Source organism: Centruroides vittatus, unplaced genomic scaffold, assembly GCF_030686945.1.
Source record: "Centruroides vittatus isolate TY-2023 unplaced genomic scaffold, ASM3068694v2 contig_301, whole genome shotgun sequence".
Taxonomy (NCBI): Eukaryota; Metazoa; Arthropoda; class Arachnida; order Scorpiones; family Buthidae; genus Centruroides; species Centruroides vittatus.
This window is the reverse complement of record NW_027121927.1, coordinates 2,955,892-2,973,781: the sequence shown is the minus strand read 5'-3', so window position 1 is coordinate 2,973,781 and position 17,890 is coordinate 2,955,892.

Below are 17,890 nucleotides of genomic sequence, written 5' to 3'. Positions count from 1 at the left end.
TAACATGATTTCTAATGGAATGGATTCCAATAACCCCCCACATACCAGTGTTGTTAGAGCCCATGTCACTGGTTACACATTTTACAAGAAGTTCTTGTAAATACAAACTTTCTATTACTTTTTTTTACAAAATTCCATAATTTGTGAGAATTAATTGAATTACCTGTTAACGCATATGCCACAACTTGTTTCCAGTGCAAAGTTAAGCCTCTTGCAATAAAAACAAGAGCATGTGTTGCAACTATAGGTTCATCAGAATAAGTGATATCTTTACTTACTAACCCAACATATCTCTTTAAGCCTTTATCATATTCAATATGTGGCCTTAACTGCACTTCATCTAATGACAGTACACAAACAAGGACGACGCCAGCCAATGGGTAAGGGGGGCAAGATGATGTAAATTGATAGAGGATATGAATTGTATGTAGGTAAAATAGAAACGATTCATGAAGTTTTAATCATTTACTATGTACCGGAAAAGAAATATCTCAAATAAAACATTTTCTTTAACTTACAAGAAGCCTAAGAAGATTATTTTAATTAAAACTTAGCATTTAAATAACTTTTTCGAATTTCTAGGGGAGGGCAACTGCCCCTCTGCCCCTCCCCCTGGCGACGCTCTTGTACACAAAGTTTGCCTTGTTCATCAGCTAATCGTAGTTTAACTCCTAACCACTCATTAATGTCGTACTGGATTCCTTGAGAAAATTTGCATGATTCAATCCTTCTGTTTAAAGTTCTTGAAGAAGGCAAAGGAAAATTCAGGTTTCGAAGGAATTCATAACCCTTGTTGCCCACTGCACATTTAATTTGCACTGCTTGTTTTATTGTTTGATTCGTCCAAGCAAATGGGTTGGTTACATATACCTTCTGCAAGTAATGTATTTGATCTGGTTTCAGAAATAAATTCAATTTGTTTTCCATTGCTTCTTGCTTTTGAGTCAGTTTTTGTATCTAAAATTTAAAAAATAGATTATATATAAATATACTGTATATAGTATCTTTGAAATCTTATACAGCTATAGTTAAACTTATATAAGATAACAGCAATATTATTTAATGTTTTCTGACTTCTTTGTTGTTTTCATTACATAAAAGTATAGTCAGTTTTCAACTCAAACATCAGAATTCAGATTCATAATATAAAATATCACTCCATGTTTCATTTTACAAAATAAAAGTGGGTCTAAAATTGTTTTAAATGTAAATAAAACATTTACCTGCAGTTGCAGTCTTCTATTTTCTAACTGAAGTTGTTTTTCATTTAGTTTATCTGAAGTATTTTCACTTTCTTTAGTTGTTTTTTTTCTGTCACGGCAAGGTTCACGGAAGACTCCACTAGAGCTATATAAAAAATACATTATAAATCAAAACATGTTAAAATAATTATTTTTTCGTACTATATAACATTTTTCGCAAAAACAGACAGAATTGAACATACAAGATTTTCGATAACAGCAAATTTATAAAACTCCGAGAATACTTAAACAAAACAATCATCTTTATTTCAGATGAAAAAAGAACTAGTTCAACAATTAAATAATCTTACCATTGGTTTTTCTTTCTTCAGGATGTTTTCTTTTCCCAATAGGCCTCCTTATTGTAATAGATTCAGGAGGATTGGGCACATTGAAAATTGTGGGAACCGCATTACATTTTAGCAGCTTCCTTCCGTCAGCTCTTCTAGTTCAAATTGAGATTCTTCGAAATGAAGCTTAACAACAAATAATTTAATGTGAGCTCCCGTATACATCTCAAAGACAGTACCTATAGAAAAATACATGATATACACTAACCTTACACAGTTTAGAATGTTCAGTTGGCTGCTACTTATCCCGTTTGCAGTTCTGCACCCATTTCGCTTTCCTCTGCTTATCTGCAGGAAATCTAAACAATCGGACGTCAGTAGATTTACTTTTACAATTTGGTGCCACACAATAACCCATTGTTTAACGTTTTGAGTACGTATATACGTAATAATAGTCGACTCACGCAGGAACCACGTGTGGTGAGCTCTATCGACAAGTCCCAAAATGGCCGAGGCCGCATAGAATCACGGGAGCGTGTCCTGATCTTCTTATACAGACCTTGCAGTAAGGGTGCGCTCTTTTATTCCTCCGCGTAACTCCGCACAAAAGCGTCATCCGTTTAAAAATTGCTGCAGAACGCGTTCCTATATTCTGGCCGGAGCGCACGCCGTCGGACGGCAAAAACGGCCAACTCGTAGTAGCTAGGTCTATAAACACAAGGTCAGGACACCAATGTTCCCTAAGGAGCCGCCATATTGGATACTTAGTTCCAAGTTTACGGTATAGATTTCATGCTATGTAAGTACAGTAAACTGCGTGTTTCTTCGAGTTCGAGCCACGGAATTCCTTTTTTAATTTCAAATAGAGTATCTTTTCATTTACAGGTTACTCTGGCATATAATTAAAGGCTTTAACTAAATAGGTAACTAAATATGTTTCAAAATAAAAAGCTATGTCAATGATTCGTATAATATAGTACGAGGATAAATTTATTTAGTTTTGAAATGCAAAATTAGTGAAGAAATTTGGAGATATTTGTTAAAATAAGAATATATTTAGTTTTCTACATTTACATGGATTTTTGAATTACACAAACTGCAAATAGGAGCTTAGAGCAAACATTTTTATAAATTAAAATCAGACCAAGAGAAAAGAAAACCATTCTCACAAACTTTATATATTTTGTAAAGTAAACCTTCAAAAGTGATTGCAAGAGATAATAAGAAGGTTTCTAAATAAGGGAATCTATGCATATAAATTAAATTTAATTATTTTTATAGAGAATTAAATAAGTATATTTATAAAAAATTTATTAAACAGCAGACAATACCACAAATAGAAATATCAACTTCAATTTTATTGTTTGTTTTATAATAAAATGATTATTAAGCAACATAATTATTCATTAGAATATGCAATTTGTACTATGTTACATCACTCTCAATTATTATGAAATATTAAATTAAGTGACTGAAAGTTTTAATTTCAATTACTGTATTTTATTTTAAAGTTTAAAGTATGTTTTTAGTCCATAAACATATTATAACATTTATTCTGTTTAATAAGTTACGTAATGTTACGTAATACAACGTATCAGAAAACTAAAACTTTACCGCAAGCTGAGACTAGTACTGATCTGAGAACCATGTTTTGATGTTGTAATTTAAACAGGATTAATTATTTAAAAAACATTAATACTACATAATGCAAGCATTTTAGAATAAGTGTTAAATAGTAAAGCAATTTATATAAGTTCATATACTGGATTTTTGTTTACATCTAACAACATAAAATATTTAAAAAGAAATCTCTATTAGTAACTTGATATTGTATTTTTCAATTTCGCTAAAACTGTTACTTCAGAAAATGCAACGTGTCAAGCAATTATGTACGGCTGTTGAGTCATACATAATTGCTTGATGTTTTCCTTTAGCATTCCTGGTAAAGGAAAACATCAACTAGAAGAAGAAAATAATTTTTTGTAGTCTTCTAAGTGAGTAATCATTATTTATTAAAACATTTATTATTATATTACAAATCTCACACAGCAGAAATCTTCACAATAATTAATAAATAATAATAATAATTTAACTCTTAAATTATCACTCTCCTAGATCTGTCAGCGGGGAAAACCGAACAATCTTACATCTTTGGCTGACGAATTTTTACAATTCAATGCTGAATATCAAATCATTTTTAAAAAAATAGAAAACAAGAAATTCAACTAATTGAGATAAAAAAAAAAAACAAACAACCAAATTCGTTCTTGAAACACCGTACACACAACCTCAAAAGACCTAATATGGAGATTGCCGCGATGCATTACAGTAGCGTGTCCAGATCTTGTCTTTATAGACCTTTTTTTTTTAACTCTTTTCGCCCTGTGGGCACTAAGAGGGCCTCTTTTAGTAGGCCCATTATGGGTTCGGCCAGGCCCACAATGGGGCGACCGGGTGGTGAGGGACGGGGCCCGACATATCCGAACGGACCACCCCCCGAAAAATTCCTGGGATTATTCGACCCGTTCGGATTCGATCCCGGGTCTCCCAGAGCGGTAGGCTGCCACCTTTACCGCTCGGCCATCCGGCCGTCGTCTTTATAGACCTTAGTAGTAATAGCTTAGGCCTGGAACACACATGTAAAATTGTTTAGCAGAAAACTAAATCAAAAATCAGCTTTCAGTTCAGTTTCTGTTTTATGCTTTTATGCCAAAACACACACACGTAAAAATTCTGGCCGAATAGGAAACATCACAGCCAGCAACAGTGCTAATTTTATTAATTTTTTCCTCTCATATAGGCTATCTAGCCCTTTGTACCTTCCATTTTTTCTCCACTTCCTCTGCTATAATATAGAAAATTTAAATTAATAGACTTATATTCCGAATTCAAATAAAGAACGTGTGATCTAAATACTAGGCTTATATATCGATTCTACTAGACCTATCTGTTATTTGAAATTTTGCACCTATAGTCATCCATAAACGTTGTTTAAATACAGTGTGTTTATACATGACACTGATGTGGTCGAACGGATTAGATAAACTCCTCTATTTCATTTATTTTTTGTTTTTTCGAGACCGTCACAATTGTAGCGTTAATCCTCGTAGCCGCCATTGTAACAATAAAAAGCACGTGTCTACTTTGACGTCACAGAAAATACTTCTCTTTATTGGAGGAATTTTGGCGTAAACATTTTACAGCGTAAAAAGTAGAGACATGCTCTACTCCTGGGGTACCCAACCCTATGCCCGCGGGCACCATAGCGTCCGCCGATCGTTTTACGTGTGCCCGCCGCTGTGCGACCACGATAAAAATAAAAATATTTCAGTTTTCAATAAAATGCTATGTAAAAGTTTTTTCGTTTTTAATGATTAACCACTCAAAAGTAGAAATGGCGTGCAACACAGATAAAAGCTCAAAGCGAAATGCGACCAATCTCGTTTTCCCCTCGTGCCAAATCTGGTGAAGATTTGACACGAGAGGAAAAAATATGGGAAATTTGGTTGGTGAAACCAAATTTCCCATACCTAAAATGAAATAAGCCGGTCCGTTCCGAATATCATAAAATCAAAGTACAGATCACGACTTACAGATGAACACCTTGACGTTTGCTTACGAGCAGGAATATCATCATACTCTCCTAATTACGAAGCAATGGCCAATGAAATGCAATGCCAAAAATCACATTGACTTTCAGATTTATATTTTTTATAAAAAATTTTTATACTTTGTAGATTTTGTATGCATTGTTTAGTAATTACCTGTTTTGTAAAAATTATTGTTAATATTCTTGTGTATGTTTTATTACATTTTTGAAATTAAATGTTTTTTGTACATTATGTGTATGTATTTTAACTATGTCCAAATATAAATTTACCTTGAAAAAATAAATAGTGCCCGCCGTCCGACCGGTATTCCGACCGGTACAAAAAGGTTGCGGACCCCTGCTCTACTCTATTTTCAGTTCTATTTCAGCCAAAATTTCAGAAAAATTTTTACGTTTTCTGTTTTGTGCTAGATTTTACGCTAAATTTTACGCATGTGTGTTCCTGGCCTTACGGTGGAAAGCAACATAACGTCCTTCATGGCTAAGGCAGGATCTATTATGTGATTTTATGAATGAAAATTTAAAAGTTATGAACGCTCAAGTTAGTGCATGCGGTGATGTAAGTGTCTTCTCGAACTTTTTTGAATGGTAGCCTGCATTTTAATTCTTTTCGTGGCTACTTTGAATGCTCTGTCGGCAAGATAATCCATTTTATGATTAAATTGTACAATTGAGACCCTTTTGTCTCTAAAAACGCATTTTTTAAAATCGTAAAAACCTCCATTACGATACTATCGCTAGTACGGGTGCCGCCATTTTTCTTTCTTTCATCGTTGTTCCTAAATGCCCACAAACGACAGCGCACACCTGTAGTAGCGGAAACGCAGAGCGACCGCTATTAACGAACGCGCCCTTTATCTTCTAAAGTAGTCTGAGTAAATAAATAAAAATTCTTAGTGGGCGGAGTCAGAATTACTAAGAATATCATTAAAAACACGCAGAAAAACTAAAACTAAGAATATTGTTCAGTATATTGGCACAGCCTAAGTCAGAATTCTGCGTTACTGAATACGGCCCAGAATACGTTTAAGAACTGGAATCCTGAAGTTGCATCGAAAGTTTTATTCAGTCGAAGAGTGGGCCTAAGAAATGAATTTGCAAACAAATCAAATAGTTTTGTATTAAACACGTCCAGTGGCACCCGCAGACTATGAAAAAGAGAGGGGTACAAGCTACAAAATATGGGCATCGTACTGTACATTATGCGAGGAGCTTCGAACTGTGATTCAATCGGCGTTCCTATAAGGTAGGGCTGATTGCACTCGGGGCTAACTCTGGGGATTTGGTCAACATACGACGAAGTTTCACGCGTCAATGGACAAATATCGTTCATTAGTTTCTTTTGTGTTTACAGAATAGGCTAGAAGTCTCTAATTTTCTATTGTTTGAGGTCCTCTTCGAAATTAGAAAAAGACAAACCGAGACGAAAAGGGAAAACGTACTCCAAGTGCTCCAATAATCGGGCGTCCCTGAACACGTCGCAATCTTTTATTAATTGGATTCGATTTAGAAGAAAAGCTCTTCTTTCTACTGTTTCTTTCACCGTTGGACCATAATGATATTGATGATTTTTCAATTTAAAATAGCCAGATGGCCAAGCGATCAAGGTAGTTTGCCGTTCTAGGGAAACCGAGACCGTATCCGGACAGGATGAAAATTCCCAGAAACTTTTCGGGATGGTCCGTCTGGATATGACGAGCCCGACCCTCACCTGGCAAGCCCCATTGTGGGTCTGGCCGAACCAATAATAAACTTGCTGAAAAGGCCCTCTTAGTGCCCACAAATCAGAAAGAGTTAAAAAAAAAAAAAATGATTTTACAATTCCCATTTGTTTCTTACGATTTCAAATCGTGTTTTGATAAATTTAATATATAATATTTGCATCTTCCTATCATTCACTTACCTCATTCGCTATCGCTCTTGTACAAGTATACTGAGTATTGCACAGAGACGACAAATATTTGTACTTTTATTTGTATCTATCGTAATGAGTTATCATAATTAGTTATGTCTAAAGATAAAAGTTCCGAATCTGAGCTTAATACCATTTCTGTTATATCATTTTCAGGATTCGTCGTTTACTTTTTCAATCTCTATCCGCTAATATTATGTCTTTTCAGACGTCTAAATACAGTATTTAGTTACAGATTGAAACGATATTTGGGTCTTCTCCGTCATATTAATAACAACAAAGAATGTGGATGACTTTGGGTTTTGCATGGCTTTTTGTTCGGTTTAATTTGCAATGTTCATATGTAAGTATAAAATTGTTTTTTTTTTTTTTTTTTTTCCCCCGAAACTTATACAGGAAAACCTTTGGCAATTCAAAAGACCCTAGACTTTATTGTAACAGAAAATGCATTCCGGATATCCTAACATTCTTCAGTTTTCTTTGCAAAGATCTTTTTTTTTTTTTTAATTCTTTCCGCCCTGTGGGTACTAAGAGGGCCTCCATTAGCAAGCCCATTATGGGTTCGGCCAGGCCCACAATAGTGCGGCCGGGTGGTGAGAGACGGTTTACAAATATCTGGAAAATAAAAACAATTTTAATATTTATCTTATATTATTTTTCACAACTAAAATAATTACATTCGGTGAAGAAATTATATATTTTTTTTCATTGAAAAATAATCGACGAGTCTTGAAATTTCGAAATCTTTAGTCTCAATGATTTGGTTTGGCTTTAGTAAGGCGTTTAAAGTTTAATTTAAATTTAGCGTGATACTAAACGTAAAGCTGGCCACAATTTTACCCACTGTGACTCCTGTCTCCACTATAGTGTCCACTAGCATGGATGAGGGATGCCAATTATCTAAGGTAAATGAAAAATGTGCAGTTAGATAGAACTCAAATTTAACAACTAGTATAGAAAAAAATTCATAAAATAGGGATATCGTATGTTATCGTAAAAGAAAATCTAAAGAATGATTAAAATTTCAGGCAAACTTCAGCTGGAATAAAATGAAACTTTTGATCTGATTTTCATAAGAAACATCGGCCGTCAAACTAATTTCGGCATTTTCGAATTCTGTACTTTGAACGTCAACGAAGACGAACGACCTTTGGAAAAATCTTATGATCTGAGCGTAGAACTTTAAGAAACCGTGTCAAGTGTTTTATACTTTAAAAAAATCCAAGGCAAATACCACAAAATTACGTCATCATTCTTCGCTTTAAAAGTTATACAGTATAATATATCCGCATGTAAGAAAGCTGTAAGCACCATTGTAATTGACCACACTATCTCAAACAATCCTTCGAGGTATAGTTTTAGATATTCAAAATCCGGAATCGAATCCAAGAATTTTTCACGAATTCTCTGTCTCCGATAATTTCTTTCTCGCTTCGATCATTCAACCATAGAACAAATTATAAATTAGAATTTGTTCATTAAAGCTCATAACTATCGCTTTGAGGCGCTCAGGTTTGAGTCCGAATCAGATCTACAGATATTTTCGTGGGTGCTCTATTGAGCTTATCTTTCAAACCCGCTACCCTGTTGTCCTGACCATAGCTGTAATGAGCACAAATGCGGATCATCTTACACAGAAAAGGCAAATCGTCTTTTTACTTGTTACTAATGTTGCGGTCCACTCGACACCGGACGAAACGGAAGTTACTGTCAGTTGTTACTTTCACGCATCTTGCATTTTGGGTGGCGTCGCGTCACTACGCGTCCGCATTTACAACGGATGGTTCCGCGTGGCGTCTCCTCGCATTCTTCTTTCACGAGGAAGAAAAAGACGCGTTACGACCACGCCTGGTTTCCATCCTTTTAATAATAACTTCGTTTTGTCCGTTTTGTCAAAAGATAAAATTGCTCTAGCTACAATCTACTTTCGTACTTAAATATAGATTTAGGAACTGATCCGAATCGTCTCCTTAGGCAATGCCTAATAACGTAATCTGTATAACATGCGGAGAAACCACAAGTGTTTCTATAAATAAAACTCTATTTATATTTATTAATCGGTGTAATGAAAATAATTCTGAGAAATTGATTTGTTTTATTTTATTATCTTAGGAAAAACTTATACAGGATTAATTGTATAAGTTTATAATAGTAATAAACACTCGAGTTCCTTGTATTTTGTACGGTACATTAAATATAAACTTAGATATCTAAGTACGATCTCGTTGACAAAACAACTATTGAATTCGATTATTTCATAAATTAGGCTATAACTAAAAATGTACAAAATTTTATAATAAATATATATTGTTTTATGCAATATATCAGGAAGTAAATCAAAACATATTATCGTGTCTGACTATGAAGTTCTTCCAATGAGAAAAAATGTCCAATTTTTGTAACGAATGACTCCCTAGAGAATGCCCTTAACGTTCATAACACATAATAATTAATAAATCTTCTCCGATATGGAAGGTCCAACTATAAATGTTGAATAGAACACTTCTTTTCTTCACCCTGTTTAATACTTTTACAAGTGAAAGAACAGATAAAGAGAGAACTTCGGTTGATAATTATTAAAATATTCACGAAATGAAATTACTGGAAGAAAAAGGGAGCATTTTCGAGTATCTCTTGCGTGTCCGAAGCACATCAACTAACCAAACTTACACGTGATAAAACAGGATAAGCTTCGTCTCTACTACCGGAAACTGTAATCAGCAACTCTTTTTAAAAAAAAAAAAAAAATTATATAATTTACCGCTTGACTGCTAATAAAACTCGAGTCTTATTACTGGACACGATTAAGATCTAGTAAAACGATGCAAAATATTAATTACCTCGAATCTGTTATGTGGAAAATTGGATTAATTTTCATATCAATACTTATCTATTAGTACACTAGTAACGTGATCGTCTTTAAAAAAAATAATCCTTATACACATTCTTATAGACTTTATAATTAAGATATATAATATTATCACTCCTTATGATCGAGTTTAGTCGAAATTATTCACTTTTTTTCTTTATACATTCCTAGAAATTTAAGGAATTTAAACATAAATCCTATCAAAATCGTGGTTGCATATTGGGTCAACTTGTTTATCGAGTTTGCAGAAGCAAACAGCTTCTTCTAAGAATATTTAGCAATATTTTAAAATTATCAACATGCATAAATACTTATATTTACAATATATATCATAATAACCTATTATACAACAGGAGTAAAGATAACTTATGTAGGTTATCTTAATTTCTGTCATACGAGGCTAACACAGATTATACAATGTTTGAGTAATGTCGAATCGTGCCAGAATACATGTAAATTCTTGTTAAATACATTTTTTTTCCTACAAAAAATTTAAATAATTCTAGAAATTTGCACGATTTCTACAACTATGTAAATTACAACTTCAATAACACAGAATAAAATTTACTGTATTCCAAAAGATGTCCGTTACGATTTTGTACTTAAATAATTCTAGAATTCGTGTAAATTTCTAATCCGTAACGGAAATTTTCTCGGAGTAAAGAGGATTTTACTACGGAACAAAGAAGAGGCGTTGCGTAAAACAGGAAAATCTAAAATAAGTAAAAAAGTTAGAATTACCGTCGTAACTTAATAAGCTACTAAATCAAATTAATGGAGAGTACTTAGCGTTGTTTAAAGAAAAAGAAAGCTTCTTTAATTTCCGTCCGTGTAACCTGGCGGGAAATAGTTTGAAAGGAGTAAACTCTTCAAAGTGAAGTAGTTCCATTCTTAAAACAATGTCGTTCATTCATGCTATCGACGGTGCTAAACAAAATAGCTCGATTGTGCTAAATTCGGCCGCACTCCTACTACGTCGATTGTACTATGTGTCTTGTTATTATAATTTTGCCACAAAGAACGGATGTCGACGTTATCTCCACTAGGAATTCCAATAAAAATATTCATTAAAATATCTGTTTCCTATCGAAGCCATTTGGTAATTATTTGCCACAATTCTTGTAATTTTGATATAAAAAGTAGGCTACATTCGGAAGAATGCGAAGATTGTACACGTTCTTCCATGTATATAATATAAACAACATATTAATATATGAATTCTTTGATATATTAATACGAGTTTTATCAACCTTTTTCATCTTCACTTATCCATAAAAAATTTCGAAATCTATTTATTTATTTTTAATGGGTTGTTATCTTTGTACAGAACAAAATTACAATCGTTAGTGTTTATTTTTGAACATAGTTTGGATGTTATTCAGCGACCTGTTTACTTTAATTCCCTCTGCTAAAATTCATTTTCCGTATAGTAAATAATCAAAATAGTTAATGCGGATGTTCTCTAATTTAATTGGTTCACTTACGGAATAAATTAAATTAATTTCATCGCTAAACTAATTGAGCTAAACCTTTTAACAGATCAAATTTCAAATATTAATTACGATAATAAGGAGAATAAATCGAAAACATCTTTTAGAAATTTAACTGTTATATTGCCAAATAATGAAATTTTTCCATCGTTTTAATTTCAAAACCATCGAACAGATGGCACTGTATTCGAATAGACATTTTTTCCCCTGGTGATAGAGTTCGAAAATTCCTTTCACGAGTGGTTATCGTCTTAAATTATCGAAATCTTTGTAAAAATGGCATCCACAAAACTAGTAACTACTTGCAAACTTTACTCTTCTCCACTCCATAAATGCTCATCTTCGTGCGTTAAAACAAATTTAACTCAATCTTATACTCGTGTATGTATCATGTTACACTTAAAAATAAATTTCAAAATGACGGATGTGTAATAAGCATCGTAAAACCTTAAATACGTTACTACAAATAAAAAGAAAAAAAAACCAAGTTCCGCAGCGTAAGATAATTTATAGACTTCGTAGGGAATTTACAACGTGCCATTTTGGATGTTTCCACATCCAAATGAACTTCTTACGCGTTGCTTCGTCACAAAATTAATTACACGAATATAATTAAGTTGTAACAAAATTTAACGAGTTTAATAGTGTTTAAGTATTCAGAAACTTTTCGTTTTAAAATGTTAATTAAATAAAATTTTCGAGCAGGAATATTTTTAAATACGAAATGTCAAATAGAAAAGAGGATAAAAAAAAAAGAAAAAGAAATATCTGGAATGATTTAGTTCGTATGTAACGGACAATATTGTTCATATTTGACATGCCTAACTAGTGAGACAATAAAAAACAGAAACAGACGAAAACAAAAGGTTGTATTGTATTATATGTATCCGAACCGTTGACGGTACAATACCTGTCGGGATGGCATCGTACCAGAAACGGATCCACCTCGCACGCTTCGTTGCTTTCTCGTTTCGACCTTTTGTTTCGATTTAAATCATCCCTTTAAATGACGGAACGTCGTCGGTTAAACGAATAATCAACTCGACACTCGCCAAGTTTTTTCTCTCCCCTTCTACCACGTCCGCAAACGTTAATTAATTAGGAGACGAGAATTGATTGTAAAAAAATGAAAGAAGTTTTAGGATTTTCTCTTCGATTTGCAGGAAGAGATGGTGGAAAATGTTTCGAGTATCATCATCGACGCGACCTCAGATTATCCTTTTCGATAAGTGCCCATTTCCCGGATAGATACGTGTTTATCGCGCGTAGGAAATTCAAAAACGTCAACAAGAAAATGACGTGAAAGTACGAATTTCCACGTTTGTATACGCCAAGAAATGTCATAATTAACGTATTATTTTAAACGGAAGTGAACAAAACGGGAAGTGTTAAATATGCAAAACAGGAGATTTAAACGAGGTTAGTAACCGTCATTTTTAAACCCCCCTTGGGGAAGATATCCGGAATATCTTGAGAAAACTCGATTAAGCAAAACCAATTTTTAGATAATAGTCAAGTCGAGCGATGAGAGGACTCGTTTAAAACAAAGATGCTACTATAAAAAAAAATACAAAACCGAAGATCCCGACGGGACGCCAGATTGGACATTTAAAGTAGAGAGGCACACCCTCGACGTTGTACGACGGTTACACTAAAGTAATTAACTTAATTACCGGTTCAAAATACACGGGAGAAGTTACGTGAGTGGTAAGATTTTTACCAGTACTTTCTTCCAAATTACACGTAGAACGGTTGTGTCGAAGTGTTTACAAAAAAATCTTTCAACCGCTAAGGTGGACTTGTACCTCATCGACATCTCGAGTAGACATTTATCAGTCGAGGTGAAGAGTTTCTTTTTTTATTATTTTAAATGCAGAAATTAACCCGATAATCGATTTTATCTCTCTCTCTCAGTCTATCTATTATTTTTTTTTTTTTTTGAAAATCACGTATTTATATTAAAAGCCCGTGTTTTGTCTCGTGCTTTCCGAAGACACAAAATTCTCCTGTATGACGCTGAGTTATTCGATACGAAATACTATCGTCAATTGACCTATATAATGTATAATGCGTGTTTATTTGGGCGTAGTTGGATTCGATAGCGCTTCCTGCCCCACCAACGATCCAGATGTAGAGTTTTTAGCACGTCCAAGGATAATTCTTATTAACAGGAACTGTCAATCGGGAAACGAACGGTTCCGTCTAGACGCTTCCTGGTTTTATATTAACGTTGGTTTACACTCATAAAACACGGATTGGACGCCGGTACGAGGTGACACCGAGTGGTACCACTCACGCTACACCTTCCACTTTAGAGAATTTCCCACGGAAAGCAAGAACGTAAGACGGTAATTCATTAGGAATTCTTTTCATTAAATTCTTATCTGCGTTCTTTTATGAAGTGACACAATGAAGCGCTTAACAAAGCCTTTCAATAAAAAGACACTAGAAAACTAATGTCGAAATCTGGCGCGAACGATAACGTCTCGAAAGAAGATAATGATAAAAGCGATAAGAAAAACAAACACTTATACTTGATTTCTGGGATATGCGATTGTCTAACGTTTATTCTTTAGTAAACGAAACAATTGTACGAGTTTGGAGGTCGAGTGTTTTCTACAATTACTTATTGATAAGTCTGAACCACGCCCGCCATCGCTTACGCTCCCAACACAAAGATAAAGAAGCAAAGTCTAGCATCCAATTAATCGATTGTAGAAAAATTCTAGAAGTGTCTAGTAATTGACCTATTTATAAATCGGAATTATAAATTTAGTTTTTCTGGAAGGAACTCTAGACAGATGCCGCGCGAGCGAAGCGATAATGGATGCGTGGCCTCGAGCCATCGGACAAGTGGGCCTCAGTCGCGTAACCCAGAACCGCGGTTCTATTTGGTTATCGAACATCGAAAAAAACGTTACGGAAGATTGTTCCAAGTTTTATTAATGGTAATTTGGGCCCGTGACGTAATTATATATATTCGCGTTTTCCTGGATTAGGAAGACCCTCGAAGCTCGAAATCGAAATTTTATGGCTTTCGAAACGGAACCATTAACTTTTGCCAGTCGTAAAAGGTAGCTCGTCCGCGTAACACTTTTAAAACAGAAACAAAACAGAAAAAATAGGATGCTAGAAGGGATGGTTGGATCGGCAGGTGGTCCGAGGGCAGTGGCCCCGAGTGCAAACCGGCCGAACGATGCACCAGCTGTTTCGATGGAGATGCGTAACGCGTTACGCATTAATTAGAACGCTATACCATCGAAAACACGATTTAACAACTGTTTTAACAATAAGAAGAAATAGAACCCCTCGTCTGTGTGACGTATAGGTTACGCAGTTTATTAAATTGTTTCTATTTTATTGTGAACAAATAATCGAGTCGTAAATTTAATCAAAATTTTATTTCATTTTTTTCCTTTTATTTTTATATTTTAAAATACAAATAAATACATGTGATACAATAAAATAAAGGCACGAAATGTATAAAAATAATGATTTAATTTAAAAATAATAATAATAAACCAAGATGTAGTAGAAATAACTCGAATTATAACCTCTGCATTAAAATAAAAACTAAAATGTGGAGCAGATGGTTTAATTTGTCAGCTGTTCCTTGACTTTTCATATTTTTATTTTTAGTTTTTCCATTCAAAAAACAAACAAAAAAGGCTGTCTAAGACAAGGTTTAATAAATGTAAAAACGTGAATCGTCACCATCTGCTCCCTTCTTGTAAAATTGCGTCACGTTGACGATATTCGTGACGCGCGACATCGAAATCCCCATCTGTCCGAAAACCATTTTAAAATTAAAAATTCAAATTTATCCATTACGTAACACAATTATTTTTTGAATATTTTAATTACTCGCTCGTGAGCCACATTTGATCTGTCCAAAAAATTTTGATTAGGGGAACTTTTCGGAGCAGGAAACACTAACTAACCAATAAATTTAAAACGTCCGAATTATTTAGGTTGAGGACCATTTCGAGTGGAGCGAGTGGGAAATTCGTGGCCCGAGTCTCTAACAATACACTCGATAGAATGAGGAACACGAAACCGGACCCACATGCGAATGGAAGGTTCGAGTGCAAAATTAGATGGAAGAATTGGCGACAAAACAATGCGACGATTGTTTTTTGGGACGTCGGAGAGGCATCTGGACTTACTCGGGGTCGAAATCGAGCGATAATGACAATAAAACGAGACGTTTTGGACCAACGTAACAAAAGTGGAGCGTCCGAAAAGCAAACTCGATCGACTCGACACTTAACCTATATTTAGACTCGTGACATTCCCCGCGGTAAATGTGGGAAAAATCAATATCACTCGAGCACTTCCGTTACTTAGATACCGAGCTCGTATCGCCACGGTATCTAAAAATAATTGCGTGGGTGAAGGCGCTCTTACCGTTTACTCCTACCCATATTATTATTATACTAATTAGAACGTAAGTATTTATAGAAAGGTATCTGAAACGTCTTATTAAAAATTGTTTCAAACTCGAAATTTCTTTTATGACGTAAACGTTTTAAAGCCTCTGTTTGTCGCAGGAATGAGTAATTCTGGTAAACGCCTTTGGAAGTAAGTTAAGCCCCATATCGATAGTTATAAAAGGGAAAAAGTGTCTACGCCTATCGACCTACGTCCGAGCTATTCCGGGATGGCCCTATACCCAATGCCCCATTGAGGGTTTCGTATACAGATAATTCGACTTACCCGGCTCCGTGAGTCACGTGGTGGCAAAGATAAATCTTTGCGTCACTCCCGGGTGACGATAAAAGAAGTTATTTGGAGATAATAAATAAATAAAAAAAGTACATTAACTTTAACAAATAGCAGATTTTTCAAAATTACACGCGCTATTTTTAGAGAATTTTGTTTATACAATTGGTCGACTCGACGCATATGGAAATTTTGGTTAAATTAAAGAAGAGTAAACGGTTGTACGCAACGCGTGGTACCTAAACCTAGGCCCGTAGGCGCCTAATTTCGATTTTTAAAAATATTTTAATGAAGGATATTCGTGGAATCGAAACTCGTTTAAGAAAGACATCGTTAAGTATATTGTATCATTAAGTATACGTCTAATTATAAGTCCACTCGAGTTCGTGTTCATCAAAGACTAATTAGAATATGCTAATTTCTGTTCGTTCGACCCATTCGAAGCGGTAAGTTCGACCGTCTACGTACCAGTTTTGCACTTTTATCGTACGTACTGTACGGATCCTCTATTCGTGTTTAAGTGCTCGCTAGAAGTACAGTACGTGTATAAACATATATAATATTGCATGGAAAGATTTTCTTGGTTTATTCCTCCTATTTTCACGCGGGATGGCTAACAATTAGTAACGTAAACAATGACGAAACCGTAAATAAACGAATAGTGTCACGCTATACGTGACCGCCGCGTATAAGTAAACAATCAACTAGTCGGAGAGGGCGAAGACGGCTAGGATAATTACCGATTGGGTTCTACCCGTACGTAACCTCCGGGATCTACCTACCTGTCGCTCCCACCTGCGACACGCGCCGCGCGCCATACCCCACGATAGGCCACGTGGCCGGCAGGTGTCTGATGACGACCCTCTGGGTTAGCGGGACGATCGCGCGACGTCCACCTACGGTATATCCTGTTTCCTCATCGACACATGTGTAATACAGGAAACGTCGTTCGAAAAAACTACAGGATATGTTAGTGTTTCCCTCACTTATCCGCTTTACAGCACCGTCGTTCGGGTGTAGAAAGTCACGCGGAGTCGCCACGTTCTCGGTAATGACTAATTTGTAAACACTGGAACCTAAAAAGGAAAGCGGATATTCTAATTTGTGGCATTTCCTTACAAAAATTAACTTAATTTTTGGGAATTTTTCGCTAATTAAACTCGCTGACGGCATATTTGTTGCGTCACTTTTGCAAATGTAAATCGTCGCCACTCTTCTAAACACCATCGCTATCCCAATTGTTTAGAAATTAACGCTTTCTCTGGGACAGAGCGATAGCGATACATTAAGGGAGTCGCGCGAGAGGAGATTTTTTCGCCGGATTGTAAGGGTGTTGGTGGTTGGCACGCTTCTCGCTCGGCCCAAACGCGTGGTGGACGCGTCGTCTAGAAAACGACGAAGGTGTAGGTCCATCGAAATTTTCGACTCCTCCTTCGACGCTTTAAAAATGAGCTAACTCTTCGCGTTACGCACATATCGAATATTCTGCCGTTCACTAACGGCTTGTTCCGAAGACTAACCCACGATTTTCCATACAGAAAAGGGAGAGTTATTATTGTCGCCATCGCTTTGCGCCATTATCTGGAGTCGCGTCGTCGGAAGCGACGAATCATTAATTAAGAAGCGATCGTTGGGTCGGCGTGACGCGCCAAGTTTTTTTAGCGCGCGGAGCCGACGCGAAGCGGCGCCGCGCGAGGGACACCAACCGGGTTAAAGACCCCTACGCCTTGTTTACGCCAGTGCCGAGTTCGACGAC